The 19,360-nt window shown below is 39.2% G+C and overlaps 2 protein-coding genes across 3 annotated transcripts in view; both read right to left on the bottom strand.

Annotated features, from left to right (window-relative positions):
• The window catches only part of LOC132384523 (uncharacterized), a 96,461-nt gene that overhangs the window by 3,037 nt on the left and 74,064 nt on the right, over positions 1 to 19,360 (bottom strand). The window contains exon 1 of one of the 2 annotated variants that reach the window (XR_009508923.1): positions 5,539 to 5,610. The exons of the other annotated variant lie outside the window; for it this stretch is intronic. The gene's annotated coding sequence lies outside the window, so the exon portion shown is untranslated. Of the gene's footprint in view, positions 1 to 5,538; positions 5,611 to 19,360 lie in introns of those variants that run through there. 2 annotated transcript variants of the gene reach the window in all.
• Positions 1 to 19,360, bottom strand: part of ccdc43 (coiled-coil domain containing 43) — a 64,924-nt gene that overhangs the window by 34,109 nt on the left and 11,455 nt on the right. The gene's annotated exons all lie outside the window — the stretch shown is intronic.

Here is a 19,360-nt window from a genome sequence, read left to right as displayed (position 1 = left end):
GGGCTTTGACTCAACGGGCTTAGGCAGTAACGGGACAAGGCAAGGTAGGAATTATGTGTGTGAGGCCAGTTTTCTGTGCTCGGTGTTAGATGTGGCGGCGGTCCTGGAGTCGCCCAGCCTCCCAGTCGGCCATATCTGCACCCGGTGTGTCGAGCTGCAGCTCGTGAGGGACCGAGTTAGGGAACTGGAGATACAGCTCAATGACCTTCGTCTGGTTAGGGAGAGCGAGGAGGTCATAGAGGAGTTGTGGGCAGGTGGTCACACCAGGGCCATGGGAGACAGACAGGTGGGTCACAGTTAGGAAGGGGAAGGGGAAGAGTCAGGTACTAGAGAGTACCCCTGTGGCTGTACCCCTTGACAATAACTACTCCTGTTTGAGTACTGTTGGGGGGACAGCCTATCTGGGGGAAGCAGCAGTGGCTGTGCCTCTGGCACAAAGTCTGACCCTGTGGCTCAGAAGGGTAGGGAAAGGAAGAGGAAGGCAGTAGTGATAGGGGACTCTATAGTCAGGGGTTCAGACAGGCGATTCTGTGGACGCAGGAAAGAAACTCGGATGGCAGTTTGCCTCCCAGGTGCCAGGGTCTGGGATGTTTCTGATTGCGTCCAAGATATCCTGCAGTGGGAGAGAGAACAGCCAGAGGTCGTGGTACATATTGGCACCAATGACATAGGTAGGAAAAGGGAAGAGGTCCTGAAAACAGACTACAGGGAGTTAGGAAGGAAGTTGAGAAGCAGGACCGCAAAGGTAGTAATCTCGGGATTACTGCCTATGCCACGTGACAGTGAGAATAGGAATAGAATGAGGTGGAGGATAAATGCGTAGCTGAGGGATTCGAGCAGGGGGCAGGGATTCAGATTTCTGGATCATTGGGACCTCTTTTGGGGCAGGTGTGACCTGTACAAAAAGGACAGATTGCACTTGAATCCCAGGGGGACCAATATCCTGGCGGGGAGGTTTGCTAAGGCTGCTGGGGAGAGTTTAAACTAGAATTGTTGGGGGGTGGGAACCCAACTGAAGAGACTGGAGGTTAGCTCACAAATAGAGAAAGCTTGTAGACAGTGTGTGAGGGAGGATAGGCAGGTGATAGAGAAGGAACGCGCTCAGACCGAAGGCTTGAGATGTTGTGAACAAAGTGGATGAGCTTAGAGCGTGGATCAGTACTTGGAGATATAATGTGGTGGCCATTACAGAGACTTGGATGGCTCAGGGACAGAATTGGTAACTTCAAGTGCCAGGATTTAGATGTTTCAGAAAGGGCAAAAGAGATGGTGGTGTGGCACTGTTGATCAGAGATAGTGTCACAGCTGCAGAAAAGGTGGATGCCATGGAGGGATTGTCTATGGAGTCTCTGTGGGTGGAGGTTAGGAACAGGAAGGGGTCAATAACTTCACTGGGTGTTTTTTATAGGCCGCCCAATACTAACAGGGATATCGAGGAGCAGATAGGGAAACAGATCCTGGAAAGGTGTAATAATAACAGAGTTGTCGTGATGGGAGATTTTAATTTCCCAAATATTGACTGGCATCTCCCTAGAGCAAGGGGTTTAGATGGGGCGGAAACACAAAGTGCAATGCAGATGCTGTGGTCAAATCAAGACGTACAAAAAAGCTGGATGAACTCAGCAGGTCGGGCAGCATCCGTTGAAAGAAGCAGTCAACGTTTCGGGTGGAGACCCTTCATCAGGACTAAAGAAGGGTCTCGACCCAAAATGTTGACTGCTTCTTTCAATGGATGCTGCCCGACCTGCTGAGTTCATCCAGTTTTTTTGTACATCTTAAATGGAGTGGAGTTTGTTAGGTGTGTTCAGGAAGGTTTCTTGACACAATATGTAGATAAGCCTACAAGAGGAGAGGCTGTACTTGATTTGGTATTCGGAAATGAAGCTGGTCAGGTGTCCGATCTCTCAGTGGGAGAGCATTTTGGAGATAGTGATCATAATTCTATCTCCATTACCATAGCATTGGAGAGAGATAGGAACAGACAAGTTAGAAAAGCGTTTAATTGGAGTAAGGGGAATTATGAGGCTATCAGGCAGAAAATTGGAGGCTTAAATTGGAAACAGATGTTCTCAGGGAAAAGTACGGAAGAAATGTGGAAAATATTATGGGGATATTTGTGTGGAGTTCTGTATAGGTACGTTCCAATGAGACAGGGAAGTTATGGTAGGGTACAGGAATCGTGGTGTACAAAGGCTGTATAAAATCTAGTCAAGAAGAAAAGAAAAACTTACAAAAGGTTCAGAGAGCTAGGTAATGTTAGAGATCTTGAAGATTATAAGGCTACCTGGAAGGAACTTAAGAAGGAAATTAAGAGAGCCAGAAGGGGCCAAGAGAAGGCTTTGGCAGGCAGGAATAAGGAAAACCCCAAGGCATTCTACAAGTATGTGAAGAGTAAGAGGATAAGACATGAAAGAATAGGACCTGTTAAGTGTGACAGTGGGAAAGTGTGTATGGAACCGGAGGAAATAGCAGAGGTACTTAATGAATACTTTACTTCAGTATTCACTATGGAAAAGGATCTTAGTGATTGTAGTGATAACTTGCAGCAAACTGAAAAGAGGCTGTGCTGGAGCTATTGGAAAGCATCGAGTTGAATAAGTTGCCAGGACTGGATGAAATGTACCCCAGGCTACTGTGGGAGGCGGGGGAGGAGATTGCTGAGCCTCTAGCAATGATCTTTGCATCATCAATGGGGACAGGAGAGGTTTCGGAGGATTGGAGGGTTGCGGATATTGTTCCTTTATCCAAGAAAGGGAGTAGACATTACCCAGGAAATTATAGACCAGTGAGTCTCACCTCAGTGGGTGGAAAGTTGATGGAGAAGATCCTGAGAGGCAGGATTTGTGAACATTTGGAGAGGTATAGTATGATTAGGAGTTGTCAGCATTGCTTTGTAAAGGGTAGGTTGTGCCTTACAAGCCTGATTGAATTTTCTGAGGATGTGACTAAACACATTGATGAAGGAAGAGCAGTAGATGTAGTGTGTATGGCATTTGATAAGGTACCCCATGCAAGGCTTATTGAGAAAGTAAGGAGGCATGGGATCCAAGGGGACATTGCCTTGTGGATCCCGAACTGGCTTGTCTACAGAAGGCAAAGCGTGGTTGTAGATGGGTCATACTCTGCATGGAGGTCGGTAACCAGTGGTGTGCCTTAGGGATCTGTTCTGGGACCCTTACTCTTCGTAATTTTTATAAATGACCTGAATGAGAAGGATGGATGAGTAACTTTGCTGATGACACAAAGGTTGGAGGTGTTGTGGATAGTGTGGAGGGCTGTCAGAGGTTACTGTGGGACATTGATAGGATGCAAAACTGGGCTGAGAAGTGGCAGATGGAGTTCAACCCAGATAAGTGTGAAGTGGTTAATTTTGGTAGGTCAAATAATATGGCAGAATATAGTATTAATAGTAAGACTCTTGGCAGTGTGGAGGATCAGAGGGATCTTGGGGCCCGAGTCCATAGAACACTCAAAGCAGCTGCGCAGGCTGACTCTGTGGTTAAGAAGGCATACGGTGTATTGATCTTAGTCAATCATCGAATTGAATTTCGGAGCCGAGAATTAATGTTACAGCTATATAGGACCCTGGTCAGACCCCACTTGGAATACTGCGCTCAGTTCTGGTCACCTCACTACAGGAAGGATGTGGAAGCCATAGAAAGGGTGGAGAGGTGATTTACAAGGATGTTACCTGAATTGGGGAGCATGCCTTATGAGAATAGGTTCAGTGAACTCGGCCTTTTCTCCTTGGAGCAATGGAGGATGAGAGGTGACCTGATAGAGGTGTATAAGATGATAAGAGGCATTGAGCGTGTGGATAGTCAGAGGCTTTTTCCAGGGCTGAAACGGTTGCTACAAAGAGGACACAAGGTGCCGGGGAGTAGGTACAGAGGAGGTGTCAGGGCTAAGTTTTTTTATTCAGAGAGTGGTGAGTGCGTGGAATGGGCTGCCCGCAATGGTAGTGCAGGTGGATACAATAGGTTCTTTTAACAGGCTTTTAGATAGGTACATGGAGCTTAGTAAAATAGAGGGCTATAGGTAAGCATAGTAATTTCTGAGATAGGGACATGTTCAGCACAACTTTGTGGGCCAAAGGGCCTGTATTGTGCTGTAGGTTTTCTATGTTTCTATGAGTCACTGAGGATACTTTTTTCTACGGCAGAGATGAAAGCCCAAGAAAGATATTCAAACAAGACTTAAGAGGAAAGAAACGTATTGCTCTGGAAATACAAGTATGTTTAATATGAGAAAAAAATACAGATTGGATGAGGTACTGGCTTGCAGGAATGGAATTCTTTTTTGGAAAAAAATCTTTTAAGAGGATAGGGCAGGAACAAGAGAGAATCATTTACAAAATTTTCTAACCTATACCCAGAAATAGCCAAAAGGTGGTGTAGTGGCATCCACACTAGACTTTAAGGAAAGTGGTCCTAGCTTCGAATCCGGCCAGCTACTTGCATACTTTCCATTCGTGCCAGGGTGAGCGTCAAGCTAGAAACCCAGCCTCATTAAACAGACAAATGCTAAAGAAATGGCAAGGTTGCTGCCCAATGTGCCACAAGGTGTGGAAAGGAACAACAATACCCAGAACAAGAAGCTGACAATCAGCAGTAGCTCAATGGAAATATGGTAGGAAAAAGGCAAGTAGGTCTCATAGAGATCATTGAGGGCATGGGTCATCTTAAAAAGAATTTATTTTCTGTCATTATCTTCTTAGATCAAAGCAGCTGATGCAATATTTTCTTGTCATAGCATGGTGGATATGAGACTCAGAAAATAAGGTTTCTTATCTCTCCCAAGTTGTTATATCTCTTTAAAGTTCAATTATCAATCAACCTTACATGAATACCCATGAATACAGCCAAACAAAACTGCATTACTCCAAGGCTAAGGTGCAAAACACAGTACCAACAGTCATACACAGTAGGACCATAGAACCATAGAATATTACAGCACAGAAACAGGCCTTTTGGCCCTTCTTGGCTGTGCCAAACCATTTTTCTGCCTAGTCCCATGACCTGCACCTGGCCCATATCCCTCCATACACCTCTCATCCATGTATCTGTCCAAGTTTTTCTTAAATGTTAAAAGTGAGCCCACATTTACCACTTCATCTGGCAGCTCATTCCACACTCCCACCACGCTCTGTGTGAAGAAGCCCCCCCCGTTCCCTTTAAACTTTTCCCCCTTCACCCTTAACCCATGTCCTCTGTTTTTTTCTCTCCCCTAGCCTCAGTGGAAAAAGCATGCTTGCATTCACTCTATCTATACCCATCATAATTTTATATATGTAGTAGGCACAAAAGATAGAAGTAAAATACAGACACTCAAAAAAATATATCCCTTGACAAGAGAAAATCTACAGATGCTGGAAATCCGAGCAACACACACAAAATGCTGGAGGAACTCAGCAGGCCAGGCAGCATCTATGCAAAAAAGTACAGTCGACATTTCGTGTGTTGCTCGGATTTGTGTGTTGCTCAGATACCCCTTGACTTTGGTTTGATTTTTGTTAAGCACCTGTCTACTTTTAATTACCTTGCAGGAGTTACCTAACTTTATATAACACATCTTAGCCCTCGCTGATCTCAGTTTATCCACAGGATCCTGTTAGCGACCCCACAATGACATTTATGTCAGCAACATCACTGTCTTAGACTTAGGTCAAATCATTCTGTAAATGATTCTCTCTTGTTAAATACTCCCCTACCCCGCTCAAATTACTTTAACCTTGAAATGGCAATGATCAGGGGAACGATTTGTTGGCCAGAAAAAACTTCAGTCTGCAAATCAGTGAATTCGAATGAATCAAGGGCAGTGGAAGCACACAGAACAATTGTCCTTGCTGCTGCCTTGAGGGAGGAGATGGAGGCTGCCATTTTATGAAGAATTTTCTACTTTGAACTGAAGTCCCTTGGCTTTATCAGTGTTTTAAAGTCAACACAATGATGCTTCAGGTAATCCGCTGAACTAGAGATAATTTCCAAATAAGAAGTTATTTGTGGGGTGTTCTTTGGGTTGGATATAACATTATGAATGTTGATCTGTGTGATTCAAGCTGGTTGCTGATTGAGAACAAACAGCCATAAATTACTGATAGTCATTTGCCAAGACGAGGGTAATAAATGGATAGTGGCCTGGAGCAGAGCCAATAAAAAGGAGTTAAAGGTCAGACACAACCTGTAGCCAATGACACTGGAATGCAGTATTTAAATCGGTCAGGAATTAATATAAAAGCAATTGAGCTGGCAGCGGTAATGCTGTAGGAGAACTATCATGGATGTGAGATGTCCCACAGACATGGGACTATGAGCAGCACATGGCCAGCAGCAGAAACTCCTTTTTAACAGGTATTATATTTTCTGTTCTTCGACTGTTCATGGAAGGTCAGGAAAACTTAGTTGGTGTGCACACAGGTATTGGTTATGTAAGATCACGTATTCTTCCATAGGGACAATAAAGGTACTTGTCGGTAATTACAGATTCTCTCTGATCATTATTACAAGGGGTGATTTTTGTAACAAATTCAAGGAGAAAGTGCACAAGTATGAGATCTAAACTGAAAAAGACATTAAGACCATAAGACATAGGAGCAGAAGTAGGCCATTTGGTCCATCAAGTCTGCTCTGCCATTCAATCACGGCTTATCCTTTTTTCTCCTCCTTAATCCCACTTCCCGGCCTTCTCCCCATAACTTTTGATGTTGCCTCCAATCAAGAAACAATCAATCTCCACCTTAAATACACCCAATGACCTTGCCTACACAGCTGCCCATAGTAATAAATTCCACAAATTCACCACCCTCTGGCAAATTATGCCATACTAGATCTAGTATTAGGTAACGAACTGGGTCAGGTCACAGATCTCTCAGTGGGTGAGCATCTGGGGGACAGTGATCACTGCTCCCTGATCTTTGGCATTATCAGGGAAAAGGATAGAATCAGAGAGGACAGGAAAATTATTAATTGGGTAAGGGCAAATTATGAGGCTATAAGGCTAGAACTTGTGGGTGTGAATTGGGATGATGTTTTTGCAGGGAAATGTACTATGGACATGTGGTCAATGTTTAAGGATATCTTGCAGGATGTTAGGGATAAATTTGTCCCAGTGAGGAAGATAAAGAATGGTAGGGTGAAGGAACCATGGGTGACAAGTGAAGTGGAAAATCTAGGCAGGTGGAAGAAGGCAGCATACATGAGGTTTAGGAAGCAAGGATCAGATGTGTCTATTGAGGAATATAGGGTAGCAAGAAAGGAGCTTAAGAAGGGGCTGAGAAGAGCAAGAAGGGGTCATGAGAAGGCCTTGGCGAGTAGGGTAAAGGAAAACCCCAAGGCATTCTTCAATTATGTGAAGAACAAAAGGATGACAGGAGTAAAGGTAGGACCGATTAGAGATAAAAGTGGGAAGATGTGCCTGGAGGCTGTAGAAGTGAGCGAGATCCTCAATGAATACTTCTCTTCGGTATTCACCAATGAGAGGGAACTTGATGACAGTGAGGACAATATGAGTGAGGTTGATATTCTGGAACATGTTGATATTAAGGGAGAGGAGGTGTTGGAGTTGTTAAAATACATTAGGATGGATAAGTCCCTGGGGCCTGATGGAATGTTCCCCAGGCTGCTCCACAAGGCGAGGGAAGAGTTTGCTGAGCCTCTGGCTGGGATCTTTATGTCCTCGTTGTCCACGGGAATGCTACTGGAGGATTGGAGGGAGGCGAATGTTGTCCCCTTGTTCAAAAAAGGTAGTAGGGATAGTCCGGGTAATTATAGACCAGTGAGCCTTACGTCTGTGGTGGGAAAGCTGATGGAAATGATTCTTAGAGATAGGATCTATGGGTATTTAGAGAATCATGGTCTGATCAGGGACAGTCAGCATGGCTTTGTGAAGGGCAGATCGTGCCTAACAAGCCTGATAGAGTTTTTTGAGGAGGTGACCAGGCATATAGATGAGGGTAATGCAGTGGATGTGATCTACATGGATTTTAGTAAGGCATTTGACAAGGTTCCACATGGTAGGCTTATTCAGAAAGTCAGAAGGCATGGGATCCAGGGAAGTTTGGCCAGGTGGATTCAGAATTGGCTTGCCTGCAGAAGGCAGAGGGTTGTGGTGGAGAGAGTACATTCAGATTGGAGGATTGTGACTAGTGGTGTCCCACAAGGATCTGTTCTGGGACCTCTACTTTTTGTGATTTTTATTAATAACCTGGATGGGGGGGTAGAAGGGTGGGTTGGCAAGTTTGCAGACGACACAAAGGTTGGTGGTGTTGTAGATAGTGTAGAGGATTGTCGAAGATTGCAGAGAGACATTGATAGGATGCAGAAGTGGGCTGAGAAGTGGCAGATGGAGTTCAACCCGGAGAAGTGTGAGGTGGTACACTTTGGAAGGACAAACTCCAAGGCAGAGTACAGAGTAAATGGCAGGATACTTGGTAGTGTGGAGAAGCAGAGGGATCTGGGGGTACATGTCCACAGATCCCCGAAAGTTGCCTCACAGGTAGATAGGGTAGTTAAGAAAGCTTATGGGGTGTTAGCTTTCATAAGTCGAGGGATACAGTTTCAGAGACGCGATGTAATGATGCCGCTCTATAAAACTCTAGTTAGGCCACACTTGGAGTACTGTGTCCAGTTCTGGTCGCCTCACTATAGGAAGGATGTGGAAGCATTGGAAAGGGTACAGAGGAGATTTACCAGGATGCTGCCTGGTTTATGGATTATGATCAGAGATTAAGGGAGCTAGGGCTTTGCTCTTTGGAGAGAAGGAGGATGAGAGGAGACATGATAGAAGTGTACAAGATATTAAGAGGAATAAACAGAGTGGACAGCCAGCGCCTCTTCCCCAGGGCACCACTGCTCAGTACAAGAGGACATGGCTTTAAGTTAAGGGGAGGGAAGTTCAAGGGGGATATTAGAGGAAGGTTTTTCACTCAGAGAGTGGTTGGTGCGTGGAATGCACTGCCTGAGTCAGTGGTGGAGGCAGACACACTAGTGAAGTTTAAGAGACTACTAGACAAGTATATGGAGGAATTTAAGGTGGGGGGTTATACGTGAGGCAGGGTTTGAGGGTCAGCACAACATTGTGGGCCGAAGGGCCTGTAATGTGCTGTACTATTCTACGTTCTATGTTCTGTAAAATAAATTTCTCCACGTCTGTTTTAAATAGATCTATCTTGATGCTGTGCCCTCTTGTCCTAGACTCCCGCACCATGGGAAACATTCTTTCCACAACTACTGTCTAGGCCTTTCAACATTTCAGTGAGATCTCCCCTCATCCTTCTAAATTCCAGCGAGTACAGACCCAGAGCCGTCAAACATTCCTCGTATGATAACCCTTTCATTCTCGGAATCATCCTTGTGAACTTCCTCTGAACCATCTCCAATGCCAGATCTTTTCTTAAAAAGGAGCTGAAAACTGTTCTTCATACTCAAGGTGAGCCCTCACCAGTGCCTTATAAAGCCTCAGCATCAGATCCCTGCTCTTGTACTCTAGACCTCTTGAAATGAATGCCAGCATTGCATTTGCCTTTCTCACCACTGACTCAACCTGTAAGTTTACCTTTAGGGTGCTCTGTACAAGAACTCTCAAGTCCCTTTGCACCTCAGATTTTTGGATTTTCTCCCCGTTTAGAAAGTAGTCTGCACATTTATTTCTACTACTGCATTTTCCAACACTGTATTTCATTTGCCACTCTCTTGCAATGAGATGTTATGGATGCAATGGGAGGTAAGGACTTCGATACAATAGCTATCACTAAACAGGTAGTGCTGAGCAAACTTGTGGACCTGAAGATAGATTCGTCCCCTGGTCCTGATGGAATGCATCCCAGGGTACTGAAAGAAATGGTGATGATATACCAAAATTCTCTGGGCAGATCCCGACAGATTGCAAGACGGCAAATGTCACGCCACTGTTCAAAAAAGGACGTAGGCCAAAGGCAGGTAACTACAGGCCAGTTAGTTTAACATCTGTAGTTGGGAAAAAGCTTGAAACTATCATTAAAGAAGAAATAGTGAGGCATCTGGAAAAAAATTGATCCATCAGGCAGACGCAGCATGGATTCAGCAAAGCAAGTCCTGTTTGACAAACTTACTGGAGTTCTTTGAGGATATAGCGAGCGCAGTGGATAGAGGGAACAGATGGACATTATTTACTTGGATTACAGAAGCGTTCAGTAAAGTGCTACAAAGAAGACTTATTCATAACATAAGGATGCATAGAGTTGGGGGTGATGTATTAGCATGGATAGAGAGTTGGTTAACTAATAAAAAGCAGAGAGTTGGGATACACGGGTGTTGCTCTGGTTGGTAACCACTAGTGAGTGGTGTGCCACAGGTGTCGGTGCTGGTCCCGCAACTGTCCACAATATACATTAACAATGGGAAGAGGGGGCAATGTTAGGAAAGCGTTTAATTGGAATAAGGAGAAATATGAGGCGATCAGGCAGGAACTTGGAAGCATAAATTGGGAACAGAAGTTCTCAGGGAAATGTATGGAAGAAATGTGGCAAATATTCAGGGAATATTTGCGTGGAGTTCTGCATAAGTAAGTCCAATGAGACTGGGAAAGAATGGTGGGGTACAGGACTCGTGGTGTACAAAGGCCGTTATAAATCTAATCAAGAAGAAAAGAGAAGAAAATAAAAGGTTCAAAAAACTAGCTAATGATAGAGATCTAGAAGATTATAAGGCTAGAGGGGGGACGTCACGTGATGACGTAGGATCGAGACGCTGGAACCCAGCTCTCCCGTAAAAAATCAATAAATTAATGTTTAAGTGAAGAAAAGTTAGTCAATACTTTCTAAAAGTTACTTATAAACTACTCCGGATTGTTTCAAGTTATGCCTCACACAGAGAAGATGAAGAAAACTACTACCGTGAAGGCAACGCAAGTTGGAACAGAATCAAGGCCCACTTCTGCCAAAGAACCGCGGGCTCAGGTACATTATACCGCCGGCGATACAGAACAGGAACCTGCGGCAACATTGACCATTTCTAAAGGAAAAGATCAATGAGAACTGCGCAAACGTGAAGGAAGGAGCATGCGTAAACGGGAGCAACCAGAACTACAAATCCCAGTTACGACTGAAACCGAAAGTGAAAATGAATCTGAGGGAGAGTCAGATTCTCTGGAAAAATCAGACGAAGATGGAGGTAAAAGTCTTTCTGGAAATATAGAAAAGACTTTGATTCAAATAATGCGTAAACTAGGTGCATTAAAAGTAATCAAAAGAAAAATGACAAATATGGAGATGATGTTTGATAAAATGACAAAAAGACAGGAAAAAATGGAAAAGAGAATTATAGATTTGGAAACTACAACGGAAGACATCGTTGAAAGAATGAATAAAATGGAAAATGATACTACTGCCTGGACATCAGAAAGAAAACAATTTATGGAAAAAATTGATAAGCTTGAAAATTTTAGTAGACGAAACAATATTAAAATTGTTGGACTTAAAGAAGATATAGAAGGAGAAGATCCAATAATTTTTTTTCAAAAATGGATCCCTGAAAAATTGGAAATGGAAGAAGAAACTCTAATTGAGATTGAAAGGGCTCACAGAGCCTTAAGGTCAAGATCTCAAGCTGATCAAAAACCACGATCAATTTTGATAAGATGCTTAAGATACCAAGATAAAGAAAAGATCCTGAAGGCGGCAGCCCAACGTGCCAAAAAGAGAAACGGGCCATTGATGATAGCAGGGAAGGCAGTTTTTTTTTAAATCCTGATATAAGTTATAACCTTTTGAAGAGAAAGAAGGAATTTAACCCAGCGAAAAATGTCTTATGGGAAAAGGATTATAAATTTATAATGTGTCACCCAGCAACGCTGATAATTTTTTTAGAGGAGGGAAAAATAAGATTTTTTACCAATTATCGAGAAGTGGAGGAGTTCGCACAAAAACTTCCATCTATTCACTAATTACACATAGAGACTTCCAAGCGTGATGGACTAAAGATGAAGATAGAGACAGTGAATGGAAGTGATGGACATTTAAGGATGATACAGGGGAGAAAAGCAAAATTTCAGAAATACTAATTGAGAATAGTATTTTTTTTTCTTCTTTTATATATATACTTTTCTATGTTGCGGGGGGGGGGCTGGGGAGCTTTGGATTGGTTACTGCGGGATTCACGTGTGTAATCGTGGCGATCGCCATGACCCGTACAACAGAGGGGGGTAATGTTGTGTTCCTTTTTTTTCACAACATTAGTAGGGGGGTATTTTGTTTTTTTTTATACTCTATTTTTCTTCTATCTTTCTGCCTGGATGATTGGTGGGGACACACATAGCAACATGGAGAATTTTAAAAAGATTTCCCAAGATACCACGAAAGTTGAAAGATTAGGTATTATTATAGCTTGGAGTAACATAATTAAAAATAATGACTAATTTACTGAATTTTTTAAGTTTTAATGTTAATGGGCTTAATGGACAGGTAAAAAGAAAAAGAATTCTAACATACATTTAAAAAATTAAAACAGATATAGCTTTTTTACAAGAAACACATTTAACAGACAAAGAACATCAGAAATTAAAAAGAGACTGAGTTGGAAATGTTATTGCAGCTTCACTTAATTCAAAGGCGAGAGGAGTTGCAATTTTGGTTAATAAAAATTTACCAATTAAAATACAAAATGTATTAATTGATTCGGCAGGGAAATATGTAATTATACATTGTCAAATTTTTTCGGGGATAAAACCAAAACCCAAATTGAATAAATATCAGAAAAAATTTATAAAAATTGCATTGGCAATAGCCAAAAAGGCTATTGCAGTTACTTGGAAATCGGATACATACTTAAGTAGAGATCATTGGAAGAAGGAAATTTATGGCTGTATTCCACTTGAAAAAATTACTTACAATTTAAGAGATAAATATGAAACATTTTGGAAAATCTGGTGCCCTTATTTACAAAAGACAGGATTAAATATATAGGTGCTCCGAAGATGAAATAATTGGTTATTTGGGGAAAGAAATAAATATATATACTAAAGTTATTACGAACTCCATGGAGCATGTGGGGATCTTCCGATATACAAGGCACTCTTTCTTTCTTTCTTTTTTATATAGGGATGTTAGGGGGGAGGGGTTAAGGGGAGAGGGGTAGGGTATATATATATTTTTCATATATTTTCTTTTATTTCTGTAATTATTTGAAAACTCAATAAAAAAAGTTTAATAAAAAAAAGATTATAAGGCAAGCAGGAAGGAGCTTAAAAAGGAAATTAAGAGAGCCAGAAGGGGCCATGACAAGGCCTTGGTGGACAGGATTAAGGAAAACCCCAAGGCATTCTACAAGTATGTTAAGAGCAAGAGGATAAGATGTGAGAGAATAGGACCAATCAAGTGTGACAGTGGAAAAGTGTGCATGGAACCACAGGAAATAGCAGAGGTTCTTAATGAATATTTTGCTTCAGTATTCACTACGGAAAAGGAACTTGGTGATTGTAGGGATAACTTACAGCAGACTGAAAAGCTTAAGCATATAGCCATTAAGAAAGAGGATGTGCTGGAGCTTTTGGAAAGCGTCAAGTTGGAAAAGTCACCAGGACTGGACAAGATGTACCCCAGCCTACTGTGGAAGGCGAGGGAGGGGATTGCTGAGCCTCTAACGATGATCTTTAAATACAGCCCACCTTAAATACATCCAACGACCTTGCCTACACAGCTGCCCATAGTAAAAAAATTCCACAAATTCACCACCTTCTAGCAAAAGAAATTTCTCCACATCTATTTTAAATAGATCTATCTTGACGCTGTGCCCTCTTGTCCTAGACTCCCGCACCATGGGAAACATTCTTTCTGCAACTACTGTCTCGGCCAGGTATGGGTAAACTACGGCCTGCGGGCCATATGCGGCCCGTTAAGCTTTTTAATCCGGCCCGCAGAACTTGATGAAATTATATTAATAAACCTTGTTAACGTTTTTTCCCCGCAATTCTGGCATTTTCCCAATAGATGACGCACTCTATATACATTGACCTTTCTTTCTTTTTCAATCTTTTTATTGAATTTCATATATAAAAAAAACATAGCATAATAACGAATAGGTTATAAGTGCACTAGACTTGAAATTGAATTAATAATAAGATAACAATATCCTATTAAAATATCAACAAAAAAATAGTACATTAATCAATCAAGCCTATATTATACATGAAAAAAAAGTAAGAATAATCATCAAAAGAAAAAAATTTTTTAAAAAATACAAGAAAAAAAATATATATATGAAAAAAAAACTAAACTAAACTAACATGGGCAATAATAACAGTTTATATGTATATGATAGTGTCAAAAACTCCGGAACTCCATACCAGAACAAGAATAAACAGAGAGAAGGTCTGGAAGAGGCCAAATTAATTCATATGAAAATGTCGAATGAACGGTCCCCAAGTTTCTTCAAATTTAATTGATGAGTCAAAAATAGTGCTTCTAATTTTTTCTAAGCTCAGATAAGAAATAGTTTGAGAGAACCACTGAAACGTGGTAGGAGGATTTACTTCTTTCCAATTTTGTAATATAGACCTTCTGGCCATTAATGTTACAAAGGCAATCATTCGTCTAATTGAAGGGGAAAACCGATTACCATCCTCATTTGGTATACCAAAAATTGCAGTAATAAAATGAGGTTGTAAATCAATATTCCAAATTGAGGAAATGGTAGCAAATATGTCCTTCCAATAGTTATATAAGGTGGGACATGACCAAAACATGTGGGTCAATGAAGCCACATCTGAATGACATCTGTCACATTGAGGGTTAATATGAGAATAGAATCGAGCAAGCTTATCTTTAGACATATGAGCTCTATGTACAACTTTAAATTGTATTAAAGCATGTTTAGCACATATAGAAGAAGAATTAACCATTTGTAAAATTTTTTCCCATTTTTCTGTTGATATATTATATTGAAGTTCTTTTGCCCATTCTCATTTAATTCTACCTGATATTTCTGGTTGTATCTTCATAATCATATTATAAATAAAAGCCACTAATCCCTTCTGACAAGGATTTAAGGTAAAAATCAAATCTGAAAAATCTATCAAAGTTGAATTGGGGAAGGATGGTAGAACTTTATGTAAAAAATTTCTGATTTGTAGATATCTAAAAAAATTAGATTTAGGTAACTTAAATTTGTTGGAAAGTTGGTCAAAAGATATCAAACTACCTTCAAAAAAAAGATCACGAAAACATTTTATACCTTTCCTCTTCCATATGCTAAAAGCTTGATCTGTCAAAGAAGGTTTGAAAAAGAAGTTAAGTAAGATAGGGCTATCAAGAACAAAGTTTTTCAGAGTACAAAACTTACGAAATTGAAACCAAATTCGTAATGTATGTTTGACAATAGGGTTGGATATCTGTTTATTGAATTTAACTAAATCAGCAGGAAGAGAAGAACCAAGAACAGAGAATAGAGAATATCCCTGTGCATCATTGCATTCTAAATTTACCCACTGTGGGCACAATGGTGAATCCAAATCTAATTTCCAATATATTAAGGTTTGAATATTATTCGCCCAATAGTAAAATCTAAAGTTAGGTAAAGCTAAACCACCATCTTTTTTAGATTTTTGTAATAGCCTTTTACTTAACCTGGGGTTTTTATTTTGCCACACAAATGAGGAAATTTTTGAATCAATGTTATCAAAAAAAAGATTTAGGAATAAAAATTGGTAAGGCTTGAAATAAATATAAAAATTTCGGTAAAATCATCATTTTAATAGCATTAATCCGACCAACTAATGATAAGGATAAGGGAGACCATCTTGTAGTAAGTTGTTGAATTTGATGAAGCATAGGTAAAAAATTCAGTCTAAATAAATCTTTATATTTCTTGGTAATTTTTATACCTAAATAGATAAAGTTATCAGTAACAACTTTAAATGGTATCCTGTCATTCAATAAAGTTTGCGCGTTTAAAGGGAATAATTCACTCTTATCCAAGTTTAGTTTATAACCAGAAAAACTACCAAATTGAGCCAACAAGGATAAAATAGTGGGAATAGACCTGTCAGGATCAGAAATATATAACAACAAGTCATCAGCATAAAGTGATAACTTGTACAACTTCTCATTACGGGTAATACCAAAAATATTAGGAGATTCACGAATAGCAATGGCTAAAGGTTCTAATGCGATATTAAATAATAAAGGACTTAAGGGACAACCTTGTCTCGTACCAGGAGATAATTGAAAAAAAGAGTTTCTGTAATTATTTGTAAGAACAGAAGCAACAGGTTTATAATATATTAATTTAATCCATGATATAAAATTAGGACTAAAATTAAAATTTCTCAAAGCATTAAATAAGTATGTCCATTCAACTCTATCAAAAGCTTTTTCAGCATCTAATGAAATAACACATTCTGGGGTTGTGGGTGATGGAAGTATAAATTATATTAATCAATTTTCTAACATTAAAAAAGCAATACCTATTCCTAATAAAACCAGTTTGGTCTTCTGAAATAATCTGTGATAGTAACTTTTCTAACCTAATAGCTAAAATTTTTGTAAGAATCTTAGAGTCTACATTTAATAGCGATATAGGGCGATAAGATGCACATAAAGTAGGATCCTTATCTTTTTTAAGAATTAGAGAGATAGTAGCTTCATAAAAAGACTGGGGTAATCTCTTCTTAGCAAATGCATCATTAAAGATTTCACATAACCAAGGGGAAAGCAAAGAAGAAAAAGTTTTAAAAAATTCTATAATATAACCATCAGGACCAGGAGCTTTCCCTGAATTCATTGATGAGATAGCCTCTCCTATTTCGGCCATAGAAATAGGAGCATCGAACAAGCTATGATCTTCATCTGTCAGTTTGGGAATATTCAAATTGTTAAAAAAATTATCCATCATGGACAGATCGCCATCAAATTCTGATTGATATAAAGATTTATAAAAATCTTGGAAAGTGTTATTGATTTCTTTATGATCAGTAGTCAGATTACCATCTTGTTTACGAATTTTAATAATTTGTCGCTTAGTCGAAATAGCTTTTAATTGGTTAGCTAACAATTTACCAGTTCGATCACTATGAATATAAAATTGAGCCCTGGTCCTAATTAATTGATTCTCAATTAAAGAAGATAATAATAAGCTATGCTCCATTTGAAGCTCAACTCTCTTCTTATAAAGTTCTTTGGTAGGAGTCACGGAGTAAATCTTATCAATTTCTTTAATTTTATCCACTAATAAAGCAATATCTAAATATCTTTGTTTTCTTTTACCAACGGAATATGAGATAATTTGTCCACGGATAAAAGCCTTAAAAGAGTCCCAAAGTATTCCTCTGACAATCTCTTCAGTATAGTTTGTTGAGAAAAACAAGTCAATTTGCTGTTTTATGAAGGTGATAAATTCTGGATCTTGAAGCAAAGTAGCGTTAAGTCTCCAAGATCTAGTATTATTGGAAAAGTCCAAAATCTTGATAGATAACTTCAAAGGTGCATGATCCGAAATGGCAATAGAATCATATTTACAATCAGTAACATCTGTTAATAAACGATGATCAATAAGGAAATAATCAATTCTAGAATAACTGTGATATACATGTGAAAAAAATGAAAATTCTTTATCTTTAGGGTTCAAAAACCGCCATATTTCAGTAATTCCCGAATCAACCATAAAGGAATTAATAAGTAAGGCTGATCTATTCGGAAGAATTCGAATAGGTTTAGATCTATCCATCAAAGGATTCAGACAACAATTGAAATCTCCACCATTATCAACATATATTCATTTAGATTAGGAAGGGAAGTAAATAAACGTTTAAAAAATTCAGGGCAGTCAAAGTTTGGAGCATAAATATTAACTAGAACCACTTTTCGATTAAAAAGTGAACCAGTTATCAACAAAAATCTGCCCTGTGGATCAGAAATAATTTCATGATGTGTAAACGAAATTGAGGGGTCTATAAAAATAGACACACCCCTAATTTTGGCGGTACAATTCGAGTGAAATTGTTGACCCTTCCAGAACCTAAAAAAGCGTTGATTATCCTCCCTCCTAATATGGGTCTCCTGTGCAAAGATAATATTAGCATTTAGTCTATGGAATACTTTAAATATTTTTTTACGTTTAATCGGATGATTTAAACCATTAGTATTCCAAGAGATAAAGTTAATAGACTTATCCATCATGCCAATATTAATTGTATATATCATAAAAGGTTAAAAAGACACATAACCCATAATTCAGGAAGAAGGAAAAATGATTCAGGAGCAACCGGAGAACATGACACCTCAACAATATTAATAATTTAAAGTCGGCCCATAAACTAAAAGCAAAAAAATAAAAAGCAAAAGCGTGAAAAAAGATCCCTACCCCCTCCCCCAACCCCACGAAAAAAAGCCAAGCGGCAGGCGCACAAACTAATACTAATATTACCCCCATTTTCAAGATGGCAACTCCATGAAAAGAAAGAAAAAAGAAACTATATAACACCCAGATATAAATACAGGGTTGTAAAAAGAAAGAATATATATCAATCAAAATGAAAAAATAATATAAAAAAGCAAAAGATCATTAATAAAAAAAGGATAACCATTGAAGTTTAAAATAGTGTAATATGCCTTTAAAAAAAGATTCCATATTCAAATATAAGAAAATGACGTTTCAAAAACAGAGACTTATGGGAAGAAGAAACGACATTTTGAAAAGACCATATTACAGAATATAAATGTAAATTCACCAATCTGTTAAAATTTTTTTTAAAAAAAAGGTCATCAAAATAAGATTAAAAAAGGATTCAATAACCACTACAATATATAAAAAAAAAAGGTCCAAAAATTCAAAACATTCATCCCATTCTCAAATACAAGCAAATAAACGCTTACGGAAAGCAAAGTCTTATGGGAAGAAGAAACGACATCTTAAAAAATAAATCATTATTACAAAGTCTTAACATGTATATCCAATCCAGAGGGAGAAAAAATTAAGAAAAAAGACATTATAGTAAAATTAAAAGAGCATCTGTAAATCATGATAATAAAAAAAAACCAGTTCTACAGACCAAAGTAAAAAGCTATACCGCAGCTTCATAAGTTAAAGCCTAAAACGAAATGGCATCTTCTCTCCAAAAATTCTTCAACATAACACATAGTTCAAATTGTACTAGAAGACCGATATTCTTCAACGAATTTCTTCGCTTCTTCCGGAGTATTAAAGAAGCGCTGACTGTCATCACTCAACGTAATTCTAAGATTTGCTGGGTATCTTAAAGCTTGTTTAAGTCCAATCGAATGAATCTCTGCCATCACTGGTTTAAAAGCGATTCTCGCCCTCATCACCTCAAATGAATAATCTTCAACAATACGAAACTTGTTGCTTCTGTGAGAAATCATACCTTTCTGACG

Source organism: Hypanus sabinus, chromosome X1, assembly GCF_030144855.1.
Source record: "Hypanus sabinus isolate sHypSab1 chromosome X1, sHypSab1.hap1, whole genome shotgun sequence".
Lineage (NCBI taxonomy): Eukaryota > Metazoa > Chordata > Chondrichthyes > Myliobatiformes > Dasyatidae > Hypanus > Hypanus sabinus.
Note: the sequence above shows the minus strand (reverse complement) of the source record. Positions and strands in the feature narration are given on the sequence as shown.